Below are 6000 nucleotides of genomic sequence, written 5' to 3' on the forward strand. Positions count from 1 at the left end.
GGTCCGCAGATAATAAAGCCACTTTCTTCAGAAAAAGATACTTAAATATTTCCAATTCAGCAGAAGAAAATTGCGCGAGTCATGTGCGGAAAGTTTGCTCCGCGAGAATCGCGTTTAAGGAAATCGGTTGAACGTCTTAGCATATGAATGCCACTTCTGTCCCGCGGGATATACGATTTTTTTTCTCCCCGGTTCCCCTGAATGGAAATTTGGAAACGCGGACCGATGACCGGACGAGCCTGGTGAACGGGGGGCGGGAGAAATCGTTTCTCCTCGTACGTTTCGTTCGTCGGAATGAGGGTGGCACGTGGCTCGTCTCCTCTGTCTTCGTCCTTCGAAGCCAGGGGGATGGATCCATGGAGGATTGAACGGAGAGCACGGCGGAAGCGAATTTGTGAACGCGATGGACGGTCACCGACACAATGGCTGCGTTTAATAGTACATTAAGCACATTGCGCAGAAGCGATCCCGCTCGTGATCGCCATGACGAATTTTTCCTCGGACTGCGGAACACGATGGCCACATCCGGCTGCGCATCCCTTGTGCGGGGATGAAAACTCTGCGGATGCGGGTGAAAACAGGATTTGTACAAATATGCAACTCTAAAGCAACTATATCGATGTCAAATCGATACTGTTTCAACAAAACAAAACTTGCTTCAACAAAATTTCATTGAGAAATATAACGATGAAAAGAAGTTTACGAGTGACATTTGCGTTTTACATTCCGTCAAGCTCAATTGCAAATATTGCATGTTCGTTATCTTGGAATCTTCCCATGTATTAGCAATACTACGTATTTTACGACAACTGGAATGGAAAACTTTGATAACAACGATTGCTCAATACAGCTGCTCAAGAATAATCAGTGTTAATCATCAGATAAGGCAGTCAACGAACTTTGCCAGTAACATTAAAGACTAGCAAGAGAATCACTGGTGGAGAATATTGTGTGCTGAATAAAATTGTTAACAGTCTACGTAAATCAGACATTGGCGTCATGCAAACAAAATAAAAATTTCTTCCACTTATATTAAAAAAAAAAACAATAAATACCAATACCAATAAAAAGCAATAAATTCCAAATGCTAATTTTCATTTCAAATTTCACAATATCACGATTCAGAGAATGTTAAATCTTCGAATTAACTCGTCACATACAATATACGATTTTTATATAGAATAATGGACGCCATTCTGTAACGACCGAATGTGCATGATTTCTTTCTTTGCGCACAAGCATGAGAGAACGCTGTATCTTGATCTGGCAAGTATCAGTGTGTAATATGTGCTCGATATATCAGTTCAGATTGCGTTGCTACGCCGGACTAAATTGCCGCAATCGTTATCCTCCGCCAAGAAAGAACCGCTCGAAATGAGTTTCCTTCGATCGACTTCCGGCCACGGCAGGCATCGACGTTCTCGCACGTACGTCAGTTTGCGGCGGTTTGAACAATTGCACGCGCTCCACCTCGTTACCGTGCCATGTAATTGGTAATTGATAATTGTTGGCAATTGGCCGAACACGATATCGCGCGCCCCAATGATGCACTTATATGGATGTAAATTACGGGGCTGCGTATCACGGCCGACGGCAAATTCACCTTTAAAGCGATCGCTCTGAATATTCAGCGGTAATTTTAATTACCATTCAATAGCGGTGCGTCGCCATTACGTACTGGAAATTAGCGTAAAATTATCACTACCGGGCTTTCGCGCGTCTTAAGTGCGTGTACGTGCGAATTGAATAACAATGGCCCTCGAGAACCAGAAATATTTGACGATTATTTGGTAATTAACTTTATGAACTTATACTTATTCAAATTAACGAGAATCCACATGATGATTCAATCCTGAAATGCTGTAAAACGTTCAAGTTGTCGTCCACTTTTTCGAGCTTCTCATCGAGTATGCTCTAACAAGAGAAGAAAATTCGAGCGCCAATTTGACATGCCGTCAAAGAGTACTGCAGAGAGTTGCTCTGTCATCTGTGCCTCGTATTCTCTTTACTTTCGAAAGAAGTAACTCAACTTCGAGATAAACACCGAGCTTTAAGCAGGCGGCCATCGATCATTGGACGTTCGAGTCTCAAGCACGCGATGAGCAATCGTCGCGTGGAGCGACGCGGGGTGGTGGATCGATCATACCGAGCGAAAGATGGAACGCTCGCGTTATCTCGCCTGGCGATTCAAAGCAACGGAAGCGAGCCGGGGGCGGCGGGCGGAAGGAGCCGGTTTTTCGAGAAACGGCTGCCGCCGTAGGTGTCGAAGGGACACGAGGCTCGAACGAGCCCGCAATTAGGCGGCCCCGGGGTCGGCGACGAGAGCACGGCGACGGGGTCGGGCATTATGCAAAGCAGATTTTAAATTTAGATGCGGCCCACTGTGGCCCGCACCGCCCCGCGCCGCGCGCGCGCCCGCCGTGGCGCGCTAACCCACACGGACCACACGTAAGAGCCTGTAAGCGTGGGTCGTGTCGTGCTCGACAAATTAGCGCGTTTTAAATCCAATCCGTGCTGAAAGAGGGGGTCGTTGTGGATGGCTGTGTCGTGAGGGGGCGGCGGGAACGAGAAAAGGGGACGGAAGGGTGGCTGTCGGGCTGTTTTGCATTTCTCGCGCGCGCGCCGAACATTTGAGGTGTAAAATATTAAATCCAGGCGCCTCCGCCATATCGCCTACGTCCTCGGCAGGGTGCAGGATAGAGAAAGAGAGAAAGATGGGGAGAGAGAGAGAAAGAGACGATACGAGAGAGCGGAAAGGGGTTGGAAGCTGCCCCCTTTTTCCTCCCTCAGAAGAGGGAGGAGGATACGGCGAGGCGGCTCTGCGGCGCGCACTCAGCAAGTTTACATTTAAATGTAAAAGTGCCGAGTGCCGCTAGGCGAAAGCTGCTGTTTTGCATTCGAAAGCTCATGATTGCCTCTGAGCTTTGCTTTTGACGCCGAGGCATTTCGCGCTGTCGACGGGCGAGAAGCGCGTCGCTAAAGTCTGGTCGACTTCGGCTCCGCTCCGAGGTGGAAACGCGCGCGCTACACACAGAGCGTGTGCACTAGCCACCGAGCTTTGCCTCTTCTCCACACACGGCTGCTTTAATCGATTCCGATCCGATTTTTCCAATGGAAAATGCCGAGGCGCACCGTTTCCCATTTACGCGCGTCTCTAAAAATTTCTCCTAGAAATTCAGCTTGCCGAATGAGAACACGCGGCTTCTTTGCACCTCGTTTCGTCTCACGTAGACTATCATTTCAGTCGAATTTTTCACTCGGACTACGAGTGTCTGCATCGTATTGTACAATGTGCGCGTCGACGATATTGTTGCCTTTCTTTCTACAGACATTACGTTTTCCACCGAGCAGCGTGTGCACCCACACGCCCGTCCGTTTGATTTCCGGGATCTAATCAATTCTTGGAAGGCGAAACGACAGACGAGCGGGTTACGAGCGAGCGAGGCGAGCGAGCCGGCCGTTATTCCTCTAATATGTATGTTTCTTATGAGCGCCGGTAAAAGGGCTCCGTGCAATTTCCTATGATAGATCGAGTCCCGCGGACAAGTTCCATTACGGCCGGGCTCTGAATTATTGAGCTGGCAATTCCCCGGCGACACGCGGTACGCCCTGCATCAAAGTGTCAACGGGCTCATTAAGCCCCCAAATCAGGTGAACTAACGCGGTAACCGTTCGACCGTTCCGTACGTTCGAGTTCGCCGATAAACTAGTGGTTTAATTTGAATTTGTTCATGCCATTATGTGCGCATTAGAGGCTCTGACACCTTTCCATTCAACGGCGTCGCAGCTTCGTTCGAGCTATCTCTGTCGATATTACATATGTAACTACAGCACGTATGGAGAGAACGTATAAATGATCAGATTTTGTGATCTGATATAAGATCTCTCATTTTTAATAGAAATAAAAAATTGAAGGGAAAAGAACGCAAAATTACATTAATCCAAAAAACGTCATTATCGATCGATCTCGTAAAAATTTTTTATTTCTGGCGGTAGCGATAAGTATCGTGAAACGTCTTTCCAGTCGAAGCAAAAGCAGAAACGTTTTGTATACACAAAGCTTATAGATACAATAAAAATTATAGAATCTTTTTCCGCAGCTCCCAAATAGTTGAGTGACTCATTTCGCAGGAGACGCAACAATTTCCACGCGTGACATGCCGCTTCGTGATCGCTCGCGCTCGGCAACGTTATGAAATATCAGGCACATCATTTTATCATCGCGATCGGCAGATCTCGAAATGTACGAAATGATACACCGCTGGGCTGAAGTGTAATGTTACGTTCGTCGCGCGGCTTATGCTTTATTCTATTTTTTTTTCGGCTTTATCCCTTGCGGTCGGAAAGGAGCGAGCATTTGCATCTCTCTCAAAAGATCGAGAGGCGGAAGATGGCCGAGGCAGATTACGGCTATCTGTAATCCCTTGAAATAGGACCTGTTACTGTAAACTGGCGCGCGTGTATCTGCGATCGCACGAAGGGCCAAAGTGGCAAGATCGCTATCTGCAATCGCCCTTCTGGTCCATATGCTGGGCTAATAAGAGCCCTAATAACGGGTACTCCACCCCTGCGATATGTGGGGACTGTCACTAAATATTTTTCTTCCTCAACGGTTGCTTTGGGAGCTCGTCCGTGATGCCGTGACGCATGTGTCCGAAACCGATGGCTTATTTTGACAAAGATCGATTTTTATATCCTTATATGCTCGAACATGAAGCGTTCAAATTACACAATTACCTAATATAAGTACTTTATTCAAAACTATGTTAAAATAATGTTCCAATTCATAGAAAATACTATCTCCTTTTCTCGATAGACGTGTATGTATAGCTTCCAACACGTCTATTAAAAATATAAAAATATAAAAGATTCTATAATGAAGAAAACTTATTTTATATTTTTTCAAATAATACACAGTCAAATAAAGATTGGTCTGTATTAGTTCTATCAGCCTGCCAAGCTAAAATCTGAAGATAGTTTCTGTATCCAAGATGAAAGGAATATGTCTTTCTTTCTTTATTAAGTCTGCTTTCGGTTCGAATGCAAATGGTTCAATCACGCGTTCGGAAGGCTGCAGCGGCTGGCGCTTACGCGCGTAATTTATTCGCAAGGGCGTTAAAGTTTCATAAGTCGTGCACATAAAATGCACCCGAGAGCGGGGAGTAAGAGAGTGTCCACCCCCCAACCTCCCGTTAGCGTCGCTCCATCCTGTCGCGCCGTCCTCGCTCTCGCTCACCCCTTCTCGCCTGCCGCCCCCGGCGTGGCAGAAAATTATGCAGATGGCGGAGAAAAGCTTTGATAAACACGACAGTCTCTGATCGTTATGCAGATCCGCGCCACTGTAAAATGGCGGCAATCTCTCCCTCTCACTCGAGCGGCCGCCAACCATCCCCGCGCCCGCCACTCACAGTCCACTGGACCCCCGAGGGTGTTTCAGCTTCTCGCTCACTGCTGGCATCCACCCTCTCTCGCCACCCTCATCTCGCTCCTCCGCAGCTCGCGCTCCTGATTTTCACACCCCGGTCGCGGCGGCGGCGGCGACGACATCGCCACACCAAGTCGAGAGGGTGGAAATACGCAACTCTCCCGCCGGTTCGGCTCTCTCGTCTAACGCGTCTGCGCCGGGTCGTACCACCCGGTATATATATGCGCTGCGATTTCATTGGAAGATCCTGGTGCCGCTCGAAGAGCCGCGCCACGCACACAGATTCACCCGCGATGCCACCCACCCCCACGAGGACGATCGTCGTCGGCGTCGTCGTCGTCATCGTCGCCTGGGATGCCGCTTGGGCATCCCTGGTAGTTACGAAGACACTAGAAAAGGGGAGCGTGTACTTTATACCCGCGTCCCGCCGCCCGCGCCACCAAAATGGTCGTGAAGACACTTTATCGTTCCATTTTTCTCCCGGGAAACGAGCCCGGGCTCCGAGCCCGTGAAATCCTCGGAACTCTAAGACGGCAATATGACTGGCGATCGTATTTCCGCGCGCATTCGAATAA

This window comes from Ooceraea biroi, chromosome 2 (assembly GCF_003672135.1).
Source record: "Ooceraea biroi isolate clonal line C1 chromosome 2, Obir_v5.4, whole genome shotgun sequence".
Taxonomy (NCBI): domain Eukaryota; kingdom Metazoa; phylum Arthropoda; class Insecta; order Hymenoptera; family Formicidae; genus Ooceraea; species Ooceraea biroi.